Source organism: Vidua macroura, chromosome 2 (assembly GCF_024509145.1).
Source record: "Vidua macroura isolate BioBank_ID:100142 chromosome 2, ASM2450914v1, whole genome shotgun sequence".
Lineage (NCBI taxonomy): Eukaryota > Metazoa > Chordata > Aves > Passeriformes > Viduidae > Vidua > Vidua macroura.
Genome location: NC_071572.1, coordinates 28712716 through 28735351, shown reverse-complemented (window position 1 = coordinate 28735351; position 22636 = coordinate 28712716). Strand labels below are relative to the sequence as shown.

Sequence of the window (22636 nt, the reverse complement as noted above, 5' to 3'; positions counted from 1 at the left end):
AATTAATTACAATATTATTAAAGTAATTATAGTTGTGACATATTACTCAAGGATTAGTCATCTCACCATGGAAATTCTTTTGCACACAAAGCCACATGTGGAGAGTTGCTTTCTTTGAGCTTATTCTACACACTGAGCTTTTGGATACTTGGCAATTTTGGTTATATGGAGTTCTCAGTAGAGCTAATAATGGGCACAAAACTGAAACTTCCATTCTATTTTCCTCACTTAGACCACTAGACAGCATAATAAAATGTGTTGTGTGAAATATTAACACCATTGGAACAATAATATTTTCACTGAATGTGCGGCTGGAATTAGAAGTGGGAGGAACACACGTCGCAGACTCTTAATATTTCCCTGTCTAAAGACTGATGCACTCATGGAAGTAAAATCTTACTTCATCATGGCGCAAACTGGGAATTGTTCTCTTTTCCAGCTTTAGTTCTAATAATCTGAGAAGACAATTATATTTTTTTTTACATTCTTTCCCTGAGTCAAGTTTCAAATGTGCATAAATACCATTCAAAGATCAGCAGATTTGGTGTGTTTGAACAAGCCAGCTTCTTGGATTGGTTATGAGGCCAATGAATTCCTCAAGGATCCTGTGTGGACCTGAGATCTTATCTTAGTGAAAGAATCTCCACCTCTAACTACTGCTGTAACAGCTGGATGAGGTATTGCTGACCAGTTTATCAATCCTAGCCTCAGCTTCAATGAGAGAACATCTGCCATTCTTCTTTTCCAAAGTTTAACCAAAACTTCTAAATATTGGTCAGGCAGAGAAACCTTCCCCCTCAGAGAGACAATGCCATCTGTCTTCCCCTGGACCCTCTACCCAAGAGCTGGATGTGATCTCAGGCATGACTGGCTCTCAGAGAGGTACGAGGTGTCTGGCAGTGGGCTCACCCAGGGCAGGAAGAAAGTGGGCTCACTTGTATTTGCCAAATGCACTTCTTTTTGAACAATAAAAGATGGTGAATTTGTACTTGAAACTCCAATCAAGGAAGATACATAGAGGTAGGAAACTCTCTTCCCTGCTGTGTTTCTGAACAGAATGAGTTTCCAGCCCAGCACCACTGAAAACCTGAATGAAACAAGTGGCCTAGAGCTCCTGTGAGATGTGCTGATTCAGCGTGTCTTCTGTGGCTCGGTCTCCAACCCCTGTCTCCTGGACATTTTCTCCCAGGACACTTCCAGGAGAGGGCAGTAATGGATCTGCTGGCTACTTTTCCCCTGAGGTGAAGCACCCCCCTCAGCCCTCCCCCCCCCCTTCCCCCTTTGCACACACCCTTTCTCCATTGGGTGCCAGTGAGCATAGCTCAAGTCCCTGGGTTTGCCTCAGGGGTTACCGAAGCCATTTGGACTTTTCCTTATTAGTTAATAATTATGGGAAAGTTCTTTCCAAAGGTAGTTAGGTTTACTGCTCGATGGCTTCTGTTTTAAGACAAGCACTCTGATACTAAATACTGCATTATAACTCATGGACACCTGAGTTTCATGGCAGTACTGCATGCACCTCTGTTTTTTACACTCTGGTCCCTACAGGGATGCTCACTTGTAGAGGATGAGCACCAATGGTCAACAATTACATTATTCAAAAAAGATCTTTTTTTCTGTATTAGAGGAAAAACTTTATCAAATTTGAATAAACAGCAAAGGAGTCCTTTTTTTCCCCTAAAACCTTTAATTTTTGTTCTTTTATTTCAGAAAGTATTTATCTTACTATTGTTGTGACAGGGTTTCTCTAGTCTGAAAAGTATGTAACAAACTACAGATAGGAACATTTTTTAAAAGGAAGCATTAATTACTGTAACTTATTTTAAGTAAAACAGTACTAAAGTTATTTCAGACAAATTGCATTAGTGTGATAAAAGGAGACCTTAAATGTTCACAACAGTATTACAAATCAGTTAGCACATCTTAAAAGCTAGAATTCTAGGCTTTAGTTTGAGTCAGACAAAGATTATCTGACACTTTTATTTTAAAATTTGAGCAAAATCTGATAGTTCTTTAAAAATATTTCCATGGAGAAACTTAAATATCTTCTATCTGCTTATTGTGCATAAGATAGTCCAAAATATTTGCCATCTTTATGATTATGAGGGAATTTTCAAAACCCTGCAAGGCAAAGAGAAGATAAAAAGCTTAAAAATCAATCATTTAGTAAGAAGTTGTATTGATTCCAAAAACTTCAGGGTTCATGTGATGAGCTTTAAGCCTCTCACCAATTGTGTGGCACCATGCAGAAATCTGCCAAAACAACACAGTTTGGTGCTCATTGTATCCTAATTAATACTATAATGAGTTTCCTTAGATAGCCAAATCCTTAATCAGCCCTATCAAAACTATGTCTGTTCAGAGAAAGACTCGTGTTAATTCTGCTTAATTCCTGACAGTGGTTAAGCACCATTAATACTCCATAATTTCATTGTATGTTATTGTAATCATATCAGCATATATCTCGGCAGCTACAGAAGGCTCAATAGGCTGTTCATGAATTATCAGTCACGTGGTTCTGTTTCACTAAGAGACTATCTTCCATCACAGCCAGACCTCCTCTGCCCTCCCCACAGTCAGTAGCCTAAGCAGGTATTAATAAAGGTCTCTTTTTTAAAATTGCACTGCTCTAAATGGTCTTTAAGGGACCCAGCAGTAATCTCAAGTTCCCTATATTTTAGCAGGAAGGCAGGACAGAGGAATTAATAAGAGCCCTTTCTGTGTAAACTGCTCCCTGCTCTAAGGCTATATCCTGATGTCAGGGCGCTAAGAGAATTTTAAATGCACAGGATGGATTGTTTGTGTTGCGAAAGCGAAACAGGGGGCAAAGGCTAAGAGACTTGAGAAAATTGAAAGACTGCCAGGGATGCTGGGATGCAAATAGCAACAAAACAGGGATAAATGCTCCTGCTCACATATGCAGGAGTCCTGCAGAAGGAAAAAAAAAAAAAGAAAAAAAAAAAAGGGGGGGGGGGGTTATTAATTTTCACCAGGCTGTATCTTACAGCTGGTAGCTCAGCATCAGTTTTTGGTGTAATGAAAATGGTCTGAGCAGAAGATAAATGGTTCATAAAGTGGACCATTTAGATGCAATCGAGGCTCAATCTGGTCAGTGACTAATCACGTCCCCCCAGTAAAGCTGAATTCCACTAGCAGACTTTTTTTTTTTTTTCCTGCTGTACCAGTGAATTGTAGTCAGGTCTAAGTTCAAGGCAGGCAGAGAATTATCTTGATTTATTAGAGCGCTGCCTGGCCGTGCCACTCGCGCTGCTGTGGCTTTGTGGGCTTCTGCCCTGTTGCTGTCGGAGTGTAATTTTTACTGTTCCCCTGTGACTAGTACACGGCATCATTTTCAGCTGCTAGAAAAATGGGCTGCTTTTGCACCTGTAATTTTTCTTCTTTTGCTGCTGAAGGTATATAATATATCTCTAAAGTGCGTAATAAGTTTCTGAAAAACGTGTTTTTAAAAGAAATTGATTCCAATGGTTTATAAGCCTGAGCAAGGCCACATAAGGAAATGTACCAGATTGCAAAGGTATGCTTGGTTGAAAAGGCAGCCATTTTTTTTTCCCTTCCATTTAGTAAATTCAGACTTCTAGTCCAGGGTGTAATTTCAGGCATTTTCTATACAGTAGCTGCTTCTCATAATGAACTCTGATCAAATAAAAATGTTGTTTATATTGAGACTTTACAAGTCCTGATTAAATATAAAATAGAGTAAAATCTCTCATAATGACATTTAATTGTGAGAAAGAAAAGATTCCAATATAAGAGCGTTCAGCTGCATTTGTTCAATGTTCCTTTGCATAATGCCATTTATAGATAGTTCAATTATGACATTATTATGAGCAGCATATGAGTAACTAACTGGTTTGTCGTATTTTTAGACCTATGGAGAAAGAACTTGGGTAGGAACTACATCATTTCTGGTGGGAGTTTTTTCACAAAAGGCACATTATTTCTGCTGAGATTTGCAATGCCAATTTGTTTAATTATGCCTGAGGTTTCACCCATGATTCTGTGAGAATCTTCACAAAAAATGGGAGGAGGGAGCAGGAGGAGGAGGAAGGGGGAAAGCCCCAGCTTACCTTCTTGAGAGAAAAGAACAAACCAACTGAATAATTTAAATATAGGTGCTAATATATTTTCCCCAAGCCAGTTTGTTCCAGGCACTAGAAGAAAACAAGCTGGTGAGGGCTTTTGTTTTTTTTCCTCTGAATAATCTGACAGATGTGATAGGTAAAGTATCAGGGCTAAGCAGGCAAAAATGTTACTGTAAACCCTGGTGGCAATATATCTTCTGCAAGTAGAGCTAAGTTCCTCAGCTGTAGCTGAATATTTTTTGAAGAGTAGAGTTGGTTTTATGAAGAGGAAGTATGAAGCTGAGCATATCTGATCTGAGGTTTGGAATTAATCAATTCAAGATCAACTTCCCTATGCCATCTTTCACCCATTTTTTGTCTATAAGTGAATGCTTGGGTCACTCAGCTTGGAACAGGCTAGGTTATTTCTTTTCCTTTCTTTTTTTTTTCCTTTTTTACCTTTTTTTTTTTTTTAATAAACTCAATACTTTTAAAAGTGCTGGAGCTATAAGGAAGAGCAGAAACAAAAGGTAAAGCAATAGATCGTGACTACATAAATATATACAAGCTGAGATGATGTCCCTTGCACACAGGTAAAGCAGCTCCATGTGCTGAGCAGAACTCCCAGTCTGTTGGCTCCATAGGCTAGGAGCAAAGCTGGAAAGAGTAGGACAAGTTCATTTCTCCATTATTGCATTGCAAATAATTTCTCAACCAATGATACCACTCTGGCTTTTCACATCTCATCTGGCCTTACCAGAGGCTGCAAGATTATGATAGTAGCTAGGACATTAGAAACAGTGTAAGGAAATTACTACAGATTTTTCTCCTTTCAAAAAAGCCTCCAAATATAGAGGCCCTCATATAGAGGTGCTCATAGAGCACCTTCCAGTGCAAAATTTAATGGTCTTTTTATCCTGACATTGAGGTTGCTCAAGGACCTCATTATCCCAAAGGAGCAAATTCAAATTACTCTTCTTGTCCTATGGTCCAGAAGGAAGTCTGAAATATCCAGGGAGTGATCTGAAGTTGTACCACCATCCAATGCCTTGAAAGACTCCTTTCAGCAACATTAGGTTTTTATGCTAATCTGCCAGGCTTTCCTCATTATCACATTTACATTTTCATAGCCATACCTGCTGTTTCCTTCTTTTCTTTCTCCGGTGACAAAGACCCCAGCAAAGCAAAGCCACTGCACATAAAGAATTGAAAACAAATCTAACAGTCATTAAGGACAGCAGTGTGGTGATTTTAGTGCCCATCCACTCATTTAATGAAAGATTCTAAATAAGCACCGTGGTGTAGCTTTCAGTCACAGTCAGCAATGGGCCAAAAATGAACTGTGAATTCAACACCCTTCTAACCTTGGGCAGGGGAAGGCCACACAGGCATGCAAATACTTTGTGTATAGAAAAATATCTTTCCAGTTCCTGGTTGACCATGACCCAAATGTCATGTTACCCATTTCATGTACTCAGAAACGTGTTCAATCTCAGTAAGGCATTCCATTCAAGTTCCATTCAAAAATCTGCCCTTTCCAGGGCACAGAGTCCCCAGACCAAACCTCAAGCCCTCATCTGACAACATCCTCAAGCCATGTTCAAACCTGAGTAGTAATCTGAGCCAGAAATGAAACAGAAGCAGAGTCAGTCCCCTGGAGGTAAAAAGCTCCTTGACACCTTATTAGACAGGCCTCGATCAAATTTGGCTCACTTTGATAATTTTTTGCCAATCTCTTATGCTTGAGAAGAATTCTTTTGCCCCAGAGGCAAAGGGAGGCAGAAGAGAGAGGAAGAGCTTTCACCTGTTTGTTCTTTATTTGTAGCAATAATTCATATTTCTGAAAGCATGTATTGCTAAGAAAAAGGGACCATTTTCAGTGGTCATAAAATGATGCTTTTACTCCTTCTTAATGTGACTTTTCAGGAAGAAAAAAATTTTGAGTATAAATAAGGAGCAGCTATTCAAGACACTTTTATTTATTAATAGTTAGATTCTTTCTCTAAAAAAAACAACACAAAACCCTCCATAGCACCTTGATTGCATTACTACTTCATATTTGCCTGCATAAATAAACCTGATGTTTTACTGCAAGAGAGGCAGCTATTTTAAAGATGGCAAAATGTCAGCTCTTGGATGGTTGGTTTCATTTAACAGGGCTCCACATGAATTTATGAACTGTTCCACAACATCTTCTCCCTGCACCAAATGGCAGACTTTGGGCAGAAACCCAATGTATGTTTAGCTAATGTATAACAAACAGAGTATTTACATAGTCAGTGGACTCTATTAGGTATTAAGAATGGTCTCTTTCTAAATTTACTGTTAATTCCCTTCCGCAACAACCTAACCAAAGTGCTCGCTTCTCAGAGAAGGCTAAGAAAATGTGCATTTACTCACATGTGTGTATAGGTCTTTTCTTTCATTTTAAAATGTCTTTAACAAAACTTCTGACAGTTATTTTCTTTTGCTGCAAGAGTGAGAATGTAGTTTAAGATATTGTTTCCTGACTTTAAAGGTGCCTTGTGGTTTTTAAGGATATTTCAGCAGCTAAAGAAATTCTACTGCAGACACAATGTACCAGTTCATTTCTTAAGCAATAAATGGCAAGCAGGGTGGTGCTGAATAAGCATGCTTATATGGAATTTTTCTTTGAAAAGACCACTAGTTAGGCCCTATAACACTTCAGATGATATTTCCACAGTGCAAACACGATAGTGGAAATTAAGTTGCCCCAGCAAATTCAGTTTAGGAGAAATTTGTTATGAATAAAATGCTGCTGCTGGCCTTAGAACATTGAATTTACCCACCAAATAATATCTTAGAAATACCACTTCAGAAGAAATCAGCTCTAAATAATTGATAAATTTGGTTTGTTTAGAAACCTTTTGACCCCTGTAATAGAAAGTAAAAACACATTTCAGTTATTAAAGTCACATATATTCCCTCTGGTAGGGGAAGCTTTTAATTTTAAGCTGGTCTCTGTTGGGGCCATTTGATAAAGCTTGGAAAAACCTTTTCAACTGCTGCTGGTGGATTTGGGTCAGCTTCCCTTGGGAAAATGGCAAAAGATAAATTTGTAGCTTTTCATAACACATAAGAAAACTTCAGAGATTTTAAACATCAAGAACTATTGGAACTGAAAGACAGAGTTTCTCTTTTGTTTCTCCCCCTCCTCCTCCTGCTCCTTCTTCTCTTTTATTTCCAAAAAGAACTTTAAATTCTCTTGTTGTTTTAATTTTTTTTTTCACTATGGAGGTTATAAAGTTTTGACCTCTCTAACTACACTACCAGTGGTCCTTATTAGCGTAAGATTTATTTTGAGATAGAAATACCATTATGCAGTTTTTGTTTTTTAATGGAGCCATTTCATTCTGCTAGTTTCAAAGCCAAGAGCAAAATAAAAACCCTCTATCACTCTTTCTTTTTAATGCATTTCTTAAACTTTGCTTTAGTCACTGTTACCAGGTCTTTATGTCCACAAATATAAGTCAGTCTCATTTCCCCAGGACAGTAATCACAGTTTATGAATGAGGGCGCTGATTCTACCGGGATTGCCAAAATGTACCTGACATTACTGCACTGCTGTTCCACAACAGGGAAATAAACAGGGGTGAAGGAGAAGAAACATACTTAATACTTATGAAAACAAAAAGACATAATAACACCCAATGGTCAAATATTTAAGTAGCCACTTCTGCATAAAGCAAATAGAGGCAACAAGGCATATTGTGCTGCTCCCTGAATCTCTGGTTTGCAGACATCCCTGCCTATATTTGCAAAGGTTGCTGCCATTCTTTGTCCCTTCAGGAGCTGCCTCCAAGAAGCAACATTTGCTGACTTTGTGGGGAACATCCATTTCTATGCATTCATCTGAGACTACCAAATTCACTTCGTATCAACTACTGAAGGGCTGTAACTTAACAGAAACAACCATCTTTTTCTGATAGCCTGGCCTGAACAAGAACAAGCACCCTAGAGGATAAAATCTGTGTGTTTTCTTACAGACTCTAAAATGATTCAGCCTCTCTTCCCTGTTGTCATTAAGACTAAAGTATGATTCCCTGGAATATATTTGTGAGCACAGTGAGAATCTGGAGTGGTAGACGGCTCTGGCAAGGTGAGTTCCTCTTCCTGAATTTCATGGTGAATGAAGTATTGGCACTTTTGAAACTACAGAGCAGCTGAATTTTTTGATAACTGGACAAGTCCCTGAAAATTTTGCTTACCTACAGCCTGTTAAGAGTGCTCAGCAACAAATGGGTAGAAGCAAAGCTTTTCTCCTGACATCTGGCCTTTCTTGAGCAGCCAGTTCTTTCTTTTTGACTTTTCATGCTTGGTTGCTATTCCCAGTGTAAGACACTGTTGCATGGATGCAGTGGTAAATTATTAAAAGGGTCACTACCAGGTATTCATTCATGCAATCACAAATTATGTGTTCATGTACGTCTGCCTATTCTTGGCAAGTGCAGCTCCTCTGTGAGTACTTTAGCAATTCAAACACCTGCATTATTTTGGTACATTAGAGCTGTTATTCAAAGAGTTGCACCTACACCCCATTAGCACCCTCAGAGGGAGGCCAACTCTTGGTAATTTATGTTGTGGAGGGATTGCCACCTTGGACAAGAAAGATGACATGCAGAAAGCTAGGCTGTGATTTTACAGCCACACTATTCCAGCTTCTCAAATAAACACACATAACACACATCTTCATGGTCACTTGGTCCACTTGGATGAGTGAAAGGGGGTTCTTTGTGTTTACTGGGCACTCAGTGTTCACACAGGAAATAGTTGAGCAGCCGCCAGTATTTAAAAAGGTGACAGCCTGGAGTATTTCATGGTGTTTTTCTTGTACAGGAATGTCTTGGAAGGATGTGACATTTTGAATTGGAAAATTTCTTTTAATTTTTAAAGTGTTTTTTTTTTTTTTCCTGTTGATACACTTTACCTGATGTCTAATCTTCTGTTTGCACCAAATTGGTGTAGGCTGTTCAACACCATTTATGTCAGAGAGTTTCACAACTCAGCACATACTCTAACACAAAGGCAATGCTAGCTAATAGTACATGTTGTCCTGCAGTTTTCACCTGGTTGCACTTGATCTCCTAGAAATATAGATGACTTCTTTAATTTGTCTTTTCTTTGGCTTTTGCTCATGCTACAAGCAGTTTGTGTAGTATCTCTGCTTCTACTCTTTCTCTGTTCCTTGAACTTTTTCTTCATCTGCATTCTTTCTTTTTTTTTTTTTTTTCTAGTTCTTCCTCCATTCTTCTTGTGTCTCTTCCACCCACCTTATCATAACCTCCAGCTCACAGACAGCTGCTGGATGATTCCCTTCCACTGCTTGTCTCATATTTCAGTAGGCTGACTCTTCCCACCTACTGCAGCACACAAACTACCGCTGGCTAATTCCTCGCCCCTAACGATTGCTAGCAGTACCTTCCCACGCATATGCACCGGCACATATTCACCTGCTAGAAGCCTCTTTATGCCTTTCATCATCTGACACACTCAAATTAAGCCTGTTTCTGGCCAAAACAATTGGATGTTTACACCAGTTACAGAGGAAAGGGCCAGCATGTGCAAATTGTGATTGTTTCAGTTACATTACAGTTACTGCAAGTGATTAGCTAGAAGAAAAATCACCAGGTAAGCAAGCATACTGAAATATTTTTAAGTTTATACGGAGCTTAAAACATGAACACAAGCTTTTTCAAACTGATTGCCCAATAGCAAAATGTCTCCAGTCACAAGCAAGTGGAAATATGCTCTGTTGGGAGGGGAAAAAAAAAAGAATCTTGCAATTATTTCTGTCAACAAGCAGTTCTTCCAGAATACATAAGGAAGAAAAGCCAATCTGTAGTGTCTGACCATAGTGAAATTTGGAAACCATTTTACAGAAACCTTTTCAAAAGGCAAAAAGCAGTGGAAATAAAGTGATATCATTAAGAATAGAAAACTTTGAGTATATTTACATATTTAACATACATAGTGTCTTCTCCAAGACAAATTTTTCAGAGTACCTGTCTATTGAGCAGAAAAAGAAAAAGGCCACAGTAAAATAATAAGTCCAGCACACAGCTGACCATTTTCCACACAAATTAATTGCAAATGAAAACACAAAACAGATCTGACTTTTCAGTGCTAGAAGAGGGTAACTGCAGCTGAATATTCACCAGAGGAGGCAAAATTATCCATAGGATAAAAATATTGTAACACCATAATAACAAAGCAAGCACTTTGACACTGTGTAAAGAACACCACTGTGTCTTTATTGCTAAAGGCAAGAAATCAGGGATGGTTGCATTATCCCTCATTCTTCTCTATGTAATTAGAAAATAGAATCCGAGATGCTTTATCAAAAATAAAACATGCAACAACAAAATCAGCAGTAAATACTGTAAAGTAAGTGCAAACAAAGCACTGAAACCTCATGAGATGCATGATCATGTCAGCCTAGTGTAGGAACAGATTTATTTGAATCAAACTGGAAGGATTACCTCTTGTAATGATTATTTCTTGAGTATTTTTTAAATTGAGCTATTGAACAGCCCATTGATGCAACAATGTAATGACACATTGAAAATCACAGTTTGCTCATCACAGGATTCCAGATGAGTTAATAGCAGATAATTGCACAAATTTTGCAAGCACGTCATTTCAACAGTTCTCTTTGATATTTCAATTTAAGTGCACCTTATAAACTCTGGCTATGTACAGCCAAGTGTACCAGAAAGACACTTTTCCCAAAGAGAAATGAACTTAAAACAACAAGATAAAAACAAGCCAAAATTCAAAAATCCAACCAAAAAGCCTACATTTTCTAGGTTAGAACATCTTGATCACAGAGGCATAAATGTTGGTGTCAAAACAAGTTATCTGAATAAAAGGTTTTTGAGCCTAAGTTAGCTTCAAAAGAAAATATACCTAAAGTGGAAACAAGCAAACATCGGGACAAAAATGCCATAAGTTCTCTGCATTAGCAGCAGAACTACTGCCAGGAGTTACATCACCAGCACCAAGCCCATATGCCATCACTGTTTGTGATACTGGTGAAATGAAAGCTTTTAAAGAACACCCAGCTGGATAATACCACTCTGCTTTTTGAGGTAAGACAGATGCAGCCTTCCATGTCTCACTAACTTTGCCTCCTGGATGGAAGGGAGAAAACAATTTTGAGGCATAATGCATTGTGTCCTAAATTAAACACATAAAACAAGTTTACCTTCAGCTGGGTTAAGCTCACTCAAACTCACCAGCCATGCCATAAAAAAAAGGAACACACAAACACAGGTGCACACACTGCATCAGAATGCAAATTTGCTTCGACAACTGCATCTGCCATAGGAAAATGAATTGTTTGGGGAAAGAAAGAGACCAGATGATTTGAACAGCAGTTACTGACAGTTGTCCTAAGTTCCACCTGAGACATTTCCATTCATGTGTGTGTTATGAATAAGTGTCACAAGTTGGTAATGTCTTCATTTCAGCTGGTTTCATTACCTGCATTTCATTTCCAGAAGAGTGGTGATACAGATCTCATGTTATCTATCCACTCCAATTATAAAATTGATTTCTGCCCTCTGTAGATCCACAGAGAGGCTGAACAATCCTCCAAGAAGAACTGCTTTCTGAGCTTCTGCCCTGGTGCCAGTGTGTCCAGCTTCATGTCTCTTTGGCTGGTGGTAAGAAGTGGGGTAATCATCAGAGCCCCAGTTTGTCTGCTAAACGCGGTGCTGCCGAGTGTGTGACACGTGCTGCCGAGTGTTGGCGTGGCTGTGGAGTTGCAGCACATTCTTAGCCCTTTCCCTGCTGAAACTAAATAGCAATTTGGAGGAGGCATGTTCCCACAAGGCTTGGCACAATGCTCAGTGCCTCCCTATGCTGCAGAAGACCATCTGAGCTGGAACTCTTACATGCATTTAGCCATTAGAAATTTGGCTCACATTTTTGCATTACCAATAACCTCACTAGAAAGCTACCATAATAAAGGACTGAAGAAGCTAGTCCATTTTTTCAAATATAGATATTGGGACCTTTATATCACACTAGTAAAGATTTCTCCATTAGGTTAAAAACATTTTTAGCTTTGTGCATGAGTCTTTGAACTGCTGCTGTTCTGGAGGTAGCTGAAGGGAAGCTAGCAAGAACAATGTCGACTTTACCCATCAGTTTTCAAGCTCCTGAGAGCATATTTCGTTTCAGAAACCCATAAGAGAGTTCAAAAAAATCTCAGAATTCTAATATCAGGAGAAATTCTGAAAGCAAAATATTGCTGATCTCTGAATTGTTTTAAAACTAAAGTCTCAAATGCCTCTAAATTAGGCATCTATTTTTCATACAACTCTTGCCATGAAAAGTTTTGATTGAAGCTGAATATGGTTCTTTTGATATGTGTATGTGTGTATGGAGCACGGGGTTCATCTCAGAATCTGATAATTGTAATCCACACCTGAGCACAGTGTTCAGCATACGTCTATGTTAAATGATGAAGAAGCAAATTCTGGATTTTCATTCCAGAACAAAGAACATTATTCTGCAAAGTCTTGTGCTAGATCTCTTTGCATAAGAAGTAAAATATTAGGAATGTGCAACACCTTCAGTGACTTAATTCACAATCTACACTAATGACATGGATTGTGCGGCTTTTAGGTAGTTATTGAAAATGCTTAAATCCTGTAATTTTTAAACAAAGGAATGACATACATGACCTATGATTGACTTTAACACTCTATTTCTGAGCATAAGAACATATGAGATTCCAGGTTCACAAACTGCTAGTTGAAAATAGTTACTTGGACTGTAAAATCAAATGTGTAAGACTAAAATATCAGCCTTTTGGTTGTATGTGCTAACCTTCCCCTACCCTCTGAACAGTCCACCCTGAATACTGATTTAAAGAGGATCAATTGGAAAAGGTAGTATGATCATATATAACACATATTTGCACCAGAATATATTCATGTAAAAGAGGCTAAATCAGGGCTCAGAGGCGTTTCTTAACTCTCAAGTACTAGCTCTTGCAGCCGCAGGAAACTTAATTTAAAGATAACTCTTCTGGGAGTTATTTTACACTCCTTCTTATTTCTGGCATCAGAAGTTACACATGAATCTTGAACCTGCTGCATTGCAGTGCAGGATGCTATTGCTAGAATTGTTGAGAACTTTAAGTGTACAGATGCACATTAGCTGAGAAAGGGGTGTGTGTGTTTATGTGTGTGTGTGAATGAGGAAAGCATCTTGAGTCTACAGTGTCAAGAAGTTTGTACTGTTACCTCTTAAGCTAAGTATTTTAGGGATGGTTTGGGATGGAAACTGCTCAGTTTGGAATTTTTTTGTAATGTAAGACCACAGACTCAACCTCTTCTTCACCTACTTTTCCATTTTCTTGTCTTTGGCTGGTTCAATCTGTGTCTCTTGGTGTTGGCAGTGTCAGTGTGAGTTTGGCCTGCTCCCTGGAGTCTACTAATGTTTTCCCAAGAGATAAAAATAAGAGAAGGGTAATGACAATTTTTTGTCACTTTGCATCCTAAATGGAATTTTATGGGACAAAGAGAAGAGACTTCTGTGGCCCAAAGGGATTTCCTCTGCTGAATACCAAACACCTTCTACAAACAACAGAAATGTGAGAGATTCTCAAAATAAAAGGTCACAGGGATTTTCTGTAATAGAAAGGCTTTAACAACAGGGTGTTGTTACCAGCTGCCCTTCCAGTGAATCAGGGAAAATCTTGGTGAAGGACTTCCTCAATATGTTTTTCTGTAATTCAAGGAGCTACTAATTTGAGGGATAGTCATTGGAGTTGTCAGAGTTTGAGTCAGGGACCATGATGTACATTTAGGAGCAGCCCTGAATACAGGGAAGGGAAATGAAAAAGGATTCACAGCAGAAAGGGAGATGACCATTCTACCTGGACAGCTTGGTGACAGCCTGTACAGACTTGCTCTGCTAAGGTAACATCCATGTGAGGGTCAGAGGAAGAGCATTTGTTTGATTTCTGTGAAGAGCCCAGCTTCCTTATGAGAAGGGCAGGGGAAGAGTATGGCTGGCTAATGATTTCAGACTGCCTGAGGCAGTGAGTGGCCTGGCAGCTGTAGAGAAAAGCAACTCTTTCTCTGCCCACCCACCATTTGAAGTCATGTTATAAACAGTTCTTTATGACCAAATTTGGCTTGGAACACAATCAAGGATGACCAAGACAGGTCAAAAGGTGTTGTGACCATCCTTGCACCTCGCTAGGTATCCACAGAAATGGGAGCTGCCTACTTCTGTGGTTGGAAAGAAACAAGACTAACAGTTCAGTCAGGGCTACCACCCACTCCAGAAGTTTGTGTGCCTTGAGGGGTTACTAGCACACATGGATTTAGAATAATATCAAGTATTTCAGCATGTGGAGAACATACTGAGTTCTCCACATTCTCTTCTGTCCTTTCTCCACTACCCCTGGCTTCTAGCAATCATCCACATATGGCCATCGCCTCTGTCTTCCCCCACCCACTCCTCTCCCTTGGACTCACAAGCTCCATTTCTTCACTCTGGTCATAATTGTTTTATTTCTTTTCTGATCTGAGTACAGAAAAGCATAGGAAGAGAGACAGCACTTGAACCCCATCCATTTTCAGAACAAAGAATCTGACTTTGAGATATGAAGAAACTGGAGCAAAGGGCCCCTCTCCCCCCACAGAGGGTCAGGGGAGGGGGATGTGGCACATTTGTCTGTGCTTAGGACATATCATGAACACAGTGAGGTCTGTTGGTCAGTCCAATAATATTAAAAGACAATGATAACTAATAGGGACTTTGAATATTCAGCGGTATGAGAGTAACCTTGCCTTTTTATGTGTCCTTCCATAGATAAAAAGAAGCAAAATTGTTGGGATAGCTAGGATTTCAAAATATTACTTCATAATAAGCACAAAACACATCTTAAAGCACATACTATGGGTCCAGAAGAACACATCTTTCAGTCTTGAAGAAGTATTTAAACTACCCTGGCAGATGAAGGTAAGAAAACATTAATTTCAGCTAGTCTTTCCTTGATACGTGCCAATGAGTACAGAAATGCGAAAATGAAACAACTTGAGAATGTGTAGTTCAAATTATATATGAAAATCATCCATTCAAAGTGTGGATTTAATCATTTTTGTCTTAGTCAGCTCATTCTTTCAATCACCCATTTCCCATTCCAGGTTACAATACTTACACTGTAGTGTAGATTACTATAATTAACAGGTTAAATGCATGAAAACAGTTTTTTCCCCTTGATGTGCCTTTGGATCTTTTATTTTTGCAAGCAGTTATACTGTAGAGTCACTTCCTATGAAAGAGAAACTACTGCCATGGGGTTTCTTAATGCTGCTTATGTTCTTTTCTTTCCCTCCAGTAATAACAGTAAGAAATTATTGTCTGTAAATAAAATAATATAATGGAGAGCACATATCAGGAGAAGTATGTTAAAAGCTGCATGTATAACATCCATAGGTACAGACCACTTATATTGATGAAGTAGCCAATGTTGGATTTTATTAAGATGCAATGAGAACCTTTCTAATCTCATTGTATAGAGCAGTCCTTTTCTGATCCAAATGAACCCCTTCAGTTAGCATGCAATATAATTCCACAGAATAAGAAAGAAAATAGTCTATAAATGTCTTTTGTGCTGTGATATTTACAGCAAGTTTCAACATTGTTCTTACTTTGTTTTCTCCACCAACAATTCTGTGTGGCATATCCGTAGATTTATTTATTTTTTAATCATATGTCCTGCTGGTTATAACATAACTTAATGTACCAGCTGCAATTAACAGACTGTCAAAGGATCAACTAACAAGTGCTGATAAGCTTCATTTAACTAATTTGAGGAGTGGAAGTTTGATTTTCTTTTTTTTTTCCAGGAAGGTAGCTTGTTTCCTTATTTCCTGTCAAGTGAGCCAACTCCTGTGACCTGTAGTTAAAAGGGCCCTTTGTAATTAAGGCAGTGAGCCTCCAAGTGAACAGTTCTCACAGTAGGAGGGGGAGCAGGGGGAAGAAGAAGAAGAAAAAAGCAACAAGAAAAAAAAAGAGGATGCATGACACTGCTTAACTAACTAATCGGAGCTGAGCCAATCCATTTTCCTGCAGGCCACTCAGCGTAGCGTGCGCACGCAGAATCTCGCCCTTCATTGGCTTCATGTCCATTTTATGGACCAGCGAGTCTATTAAGATCTTGGTGAGTGGCCCTATCCGAGGGCAGGGCTCTCTCTCCGCCTACCCATAGACTACCAGAAACTGATCAGCCGTGTTATATCAATAACGTTCTCACACCAGGTTGTGTAAATTGATCTTTTACAATTTCTCTCGGTGACAGTCTCTGTAACCAACAAGATAAATCATTCCTCCTGTGGCTTTTTTATTGATTGCTGAGACCTGTATAAAAATTACACTGCTCAAGCTGTGAAGTGAACATCCTCATAAAAGAAGACCTTCTATTTACAACCAAAATACGTTTGGTGCAGATCAAGCACAGATAGTAAATACCATCCCAACACTATAAGAGACCAGAATTAACTGAGATTCAAAGCACCAACAAAGTAACCCGCATAAACTTTTAAATGCGAATGGTGCACAACAACACCAAGAAAAACAAAAAAAACCCAAACTTGCAGGGTTATAAAGTCTTGCTGAAGTAAAGGCAGTTGTAATAGCAAACCATCTGTTAAAAACAATGATGCAGAAGAAGCACAGCAACACAATCAGCCAGCTTTTTTTTTCTTTTCTTTTTTTTTTTTTTTTTTGCAATTGCTTGTACAAACACTAACACAAATTGCTTTTTGATATCCTTTTAGCATCCAAGCAAATATATATTTTTTTTAATGGAACTGTAATGTTTGAAGGCTTCTTACCTTTTCAGAAAAGAAATGATCTTCAACTTTGGAAGATCTGGCAGCTGTAATATCATTCTAGGGAAATTGATTTAAGCTGCTGTATAGTATTGGCTTTACTGTTTTATTAAAGTAAATAGTCTAATGATGTCTAACATAGGCAATCAAATGCATTTACAGTTTTTAGGCAGCATCAACTCTATAATGATTATATTCCTTCTATTTTATTCCATAATTTAAATTCTGGTAAAATAGTCTCTAATTTCCGTTGCTTTAATTATTTAAAACTTATGCTAATATTGTTTAGAGACAGTTTACAAGAGTGTCTTTTGAAACAGGTGGACTTAAACAGAGCAAAATTGTTAAATGTTAAATCATCAAGCATGATGAAAGAATTAGCAAGTGATTCAGAGGGCTGAAAACCAGATATGAAATACAAATTTCATTGTCTTACTGACTCAGTCTGTATTTTTTGGATAGGACACTTGTGAGCCAATACTTCAATTTATCCACCTGTAAAAAGTTATTGCAGTATCTAGAGGAAATGTGTCATTTCTGTACCATGCTAAGTGAAATCAGTAGAGATACACCTAAGCTAGCCTTGTTCTCTGGGAAATTGTGAAGTTTAAATTAGTATTTGCAAAGTACTCTGAAAGACTTGATGGTGAGACTCAAAAATTATTCAAAAATGCAAGCTTTTGTTATTATGATTCTCTGACAAAAAAAATGAAGGATGCATTCAAGTATTTCATGTTATCAGAAAACTGTGCAGCCATGATTAGTGCTACCAAGGAGAACGCTGTACCAGGTAGTCTCTCAAAATTAAGAATGTTGTTAAAAGCATAGTTACCATGAGGTCCTAAAAGTTATTCTTTTTTCTGTTGAAATCAAAACCTGTGGTTGATCTAAATACTTGTGATGCTGGAGAAAAGATAGAATTTTTTCTTTTTTTTAGATTGTGCACGTGTAACTAGACATTACATGTTTAGAACTGCTAAGTACTCAACTATGCTAAATTATTTTAAATGGCAAAACCATATGTTATTTTTGCTGTTTAGAAATTGGTTGGTCAAAGAAACTTCAGAATAAAAATGTGCCTCGATCTGAAAATTCAGAGTATGAAAATAATTAACTTTTTGCTAGCGCTATAAAACTCTACATAAATGACAGAAGCACTTCTTTATTTGCTTGCTGAGTAAGGTGATTTCCCCACTTAAATGAAAAGAAAGAAGGGAAGGAGTGTGTTGGACAAGGGGGGGTTGTAATAAATATGGTTAAGATTGGACTCTTCTTAGACTTCAGAATAAATTTTGCTGGTATTGTCCATTCACTTCTCTATTCTTCTTCAAAAGATATTGTCAAAGGGAGACGGTTAAAACACTTTTTATTAGAAAAACTTGATTGGGAGAAGCCAGTTCAAGACTCAGAACCCAGACAAAGGGCCAGTGTGAACAAAGGATTGTGTGAGGATAGTGAAAGTAGTAAAATATAAAACTTATGTTTAAAGAACATATTTTGTCTGTATTTTGGAATACTTTGTCAGATTCTTCTGATTCGTCTTTTCATTATTAGCTTTATTGATATGCTTCCCCTTGCATCTTAGTAGTGAACTGATGATGACAATACCAGTATTCTGGGGCATTGAGGGGTTTAGTTTGCTTCCTTTAGGCAAGAATGCAAAATAACTGGAGTTAATTTCTAGCAGCATCCTCTTGATTTCTCTTAATCCTGGACTGTGATGACTCTTCAAGCATCTCATTGGAAGCAATTGTGGGAAAAAGGCCATTCCCTTTTCAGCTGCTCTTCCAAACTCTAATGAGTTAACAATTGAAATACAGAAAGTTGCTTCAGAGGTCAGGAGAGTATATTCTACACAATGGTCACAGCATTTGAAACCATGACAGCACTATAAATTGACAAACTAAAGCAGAACACTTGGTGGTCTGAAGTGGAGAAAAGAACATCAGCCAAGAGCAGTAAAAGACGAGCCATGAAACCACACAGAAAAAAATGAGTGATTTTTTTCAGATCACCTTGTTAGAATTTAGTGTATCAGAGGTCAGATGAGTAGAACAATAATAAGGTCCAAGGTTGAATACCAGTGGGGAAGCTTAACCCAGGAGCTCCAGGTCAACCATAAGTGAATGAGGTAGAACAGTGAAACAGTAGTCACTCGGGAAGGGAACGCACAAAAGTCAGTGGGTTAAGGGGAGGAGCCCGACAGTTATCAATTAGACTAAGAGAAAGCCCAGGCTCGAGCACCTGGGATAGAAAAATAATCCCAGTGTGATGAAAGGAGATTTTCTCCTGTGCACAGCTCTTGTTCCTTGGTTTTCAGGTTTTGAGAAATTTGAAATGTGTAAAGCTAAAGATCTTAAATCTGTAACAGATGAGAAAACACTGGCCAGCTGGACACATGTTTTATGTGCGTATGACAATGTTTTCATCCCACGCTGGACAGTCTGCTTGAGATAGAGGCACAAAAGTAAATTTCTTTTAAAAATATGAGCAAACATATACACACACAGGCAAATACAGATATGCGCACATGTACACCACTGTGAAGGGGGTGTTTTTCAACTTCTTATTTTCTTCAGAAAAGTATAATTCACACCAATTTTATTTTTAACTTATGAGGAGGAATTTCTTTAGATTTGTGAATAAAATTGCTTCAAGTGATAAGTATGGAATATTTAAGTGACATTTTACAATGTAAAATGTATATATATATATGGTTATGCAACTTCCTCTTCCGATGAACATGCATCACCTAATTTAGTAGGAATTTTGCCACTGATTTCATTGGAGCTAGAAAAGGCTCAAAATAAAGCAGATCATGTCTGATATCCCATAGTTCAGAGTACATTGAATATATGCAAGTAAAGCTAGCCATAACTATCCACTAATATGAACACATTTTTCTGTTATACAGATTTCCATTTATGATTTTTATAAGATATGAACAACTGTGGTATTACCTTTGTGCATGTCTGTGGGAGTGGAGTGGGGGTGAGGAGGTAGTGTGTGCGTGTGTCTATACAACAGAAGTTTTTTGTGATGTCTACACTATGTATCTGAAATATTATTCAGTCCCCATGAGCAATCTGTGGTAAAAGGGCAAGGACGTATATTGGCAGCTAGACTCAAACTCTAAACATACTTTGTTTGTAACCTACTACCCTATTTTTCTACTGGTCTATTCTTAACCTCACATTTCTGAGGAATTATATAATTCTGTATGGCTACTAAAACCAGCAAAATTCTTACAGGCAGAATAAGTCTCACCAGCTGTAGTAAAGCACACAGTATCCCCACTATTCTCTGGTGTGTACATGTTACTTTTTGGATTACAGAAGACCCATTGTCAAGGTATTGTGATAACTTTTCAAACTCCTTCCCTTTTGCTACTCCAAAACAATTGTACTAATACAGATAAAGCAGAGGCTGACTGCTAAGCACACAGGTACAGTGCTCCACAGTCAGTGCCTTCCCATATGCACCAAAGATGAAGAGATTACGTTGCCAAGTGGCTTCTTTCTGCTTTAAACAGGATGAGTTTTCTGAGATGAAAGCTTCTCCTACAAAGACTGAAACAGAGAAGTCCAGGGACCGAGAATACTCAACTTTTTTTCAAGAGATTGCCAACAGTGACCCCTGAAATCTAACAGGAGAGCAAAAAATTATGGTCTACTTAAAGAAGCTGAAAAAGTTTAGGAAAGGAACGTGGACTGTAGTTTTCAAGCTCATGGCTGGTTATTATGCTTGTTTGGAAAAAAACGGTGAATAAGAAGCTATGACTTTACTGCATATGATAAAAGAAAAAGGGTATAACTTCTTCAAGAGTTCATTTCAAGATATGATTTGTCTAAAGGAAAAGATACTTGATATAATTCTCTCTAAACAGTTATTTTGCTGATGTCGTTAGACAGCTAGGTTTGCATCCTGGAAATTATGGGAGGTCATGCCAGATATGAGCAGGGGAATCAAGAAAAAGGGGATTAGAATGTCTCTTGTTTTAAGAGTGGAGATCCTCTATAAAATAGTGTGCAGAAGCATGGGTGGCAATAACATTTGTGTGCAACAGGGGAAGTTGGATTAACTAGTATTAGGATTTAATATGCTTTTCTTAGGGGAAGGTTTGTTGCTTTAACTTCACACAAGAGTCAAAGTTCTACACTATTCAGTTTAATGAATATTTTTTCTTTCTTACAGAAAAGTTTCAAACTCAAACTGATAACACTCCTCTGGGGTGCTACTCACAAGAAGACATGTCATTGCAGTGTTCCCAAATAGTGTTGTATTTACCCTCATGAGTCTCCAAAAGCACTGTGTATGTGTTAAAGCTCATGTTTTTAATATTTTTATACTGCAAATAGCTCAAGGAAAAAAACAAATAAATGAACATTTAGCAGAAGTAGTTTCACTAACTGACTCTAATAATCCATTGTTAGAGTAAACTGAGGTAATAATCATGGGTTCACCAGCTGCAATATGAAACAAATCATAGTTGCCTACTAGACAGATGGATAGAGTTTTCTGAACCTATATACCACAGTAATGGGGAAGGATTTGGCTCTAGCTCAGCTGAAATTTCCTCCAGGCTCCATCACCTGTACTAGCTAGAGCTCCATTGATGTAATGGAGATTCTAAATCATGTGTTGACACCTATGCTGTAAGCACCTAAATTTGAGTGCTTCAATTCATAGATATCTAGAGAGTATAAATATAATTTATATCCACCCATCATTAGGTAACTAGGTAGGCTAGTTGGAATAGCTGTAAAATCATCTGCATCTGAACTGGAACCACACACTCCCCTGGTAGTCAGTAAGAAGGAATAATCATTTGCACAGTGAGATTCATCTCCATCCACAGTAGATGCCTGAAATAAGTCAGATAAGTTACACCATAAAAGCTGTATTGTTTTGCACTGAAGATAACAGAAAACTAGTTCAGGTAAAGATACCTACATAAGCAGAGCAAATGACTCCTTCATTCATAAGCAGTCAGAGACATTTAAAGATTGGAAAAGATAATGAAGTGGTTTTTAGAACTGTTGGTGAGGGTGATCTCCCACAGGAGGAGGATGCCACTGATACCCCTGACATCTGAACTTTAACTAGTAGGTGGTGGATATCTATCTGCCAGAGATGCTGACAAGAACAACATCATGAAGTACTTATAAGCTAAGTCAAGAAGATAAGAAATGTAATGTGATGGGGAAAGGAAACGCTAGAAGGACTCAAGGCAGTGATTCCATGAGCTTGGGAAATGGTTATTGTGGTTTATTTTCAACAGATACAAGGAGGAAACAACAGCAGCTGTCAGTGCCTGAAAGGGAAAAAAAAATGCAGTTCTCCAGATAAAAGTTAAGGTGAGTTGTAAGTGGTGGAAATTGAGAGAAGGATACATCTTAGATATGCATTGCAGAGTTGGCAAAATAAAGATATGGCCTGTGAATTCGCCCTTACTGACTGTAGGCTGCCCCTGTGGTTGTGGGAGTCCCAACCACAATAAATGGCAGATGTAACACTTCAGCTCCCCATCCCCCAGCATATTTAGATTCTGCCGGTTTAAAATGGATCTTCAGCAGTTAAAATGTCAATAGACTCTTATCAGAGGCATGTTATTAGCTGTAACTCATTTTCCTGTACAGTTAGAAAAAATGTATAAATCGGTTATACAGATTTATC

General features: G+C 38.2%; 2 long non-coding RNA genes across 2 annotated transcripts in view; both read left to right on the top strand.

The window, feature by feature from the left end:
* LOC128803530 (uncharacterized) overlaps positions 1-8196 on the top strand; it is a 104743-nt gene extending 96547 nt beyond the window's left edge. The window contains exon 3 of the long non-coding RNA XR_008435742.1: positions 8090-8196. This is a non-coding gene — a long non-coding RNA (uncharacterized LOC128803530). The remainder of the gene's footprint in view (positions 1-8089) is intronic.
* Positions 8197-14945: 6749 nt separating this feature from the next.
* LOC128803531 (uncharacterized) overlaps positions 14946-22636 on the top strand; it is a 34373-nt gene continuing 26682 nt past the window's right edge. Inside the window, exon 1 of the long non-coding RNA XR_008435744.1 lies at positions 14946-15086. This is a non-coding gene — a long non-coding RNA (uncharacterized LOC128803531). The remainder of the gene's footprint in view (positions 15087-22636) is intronic.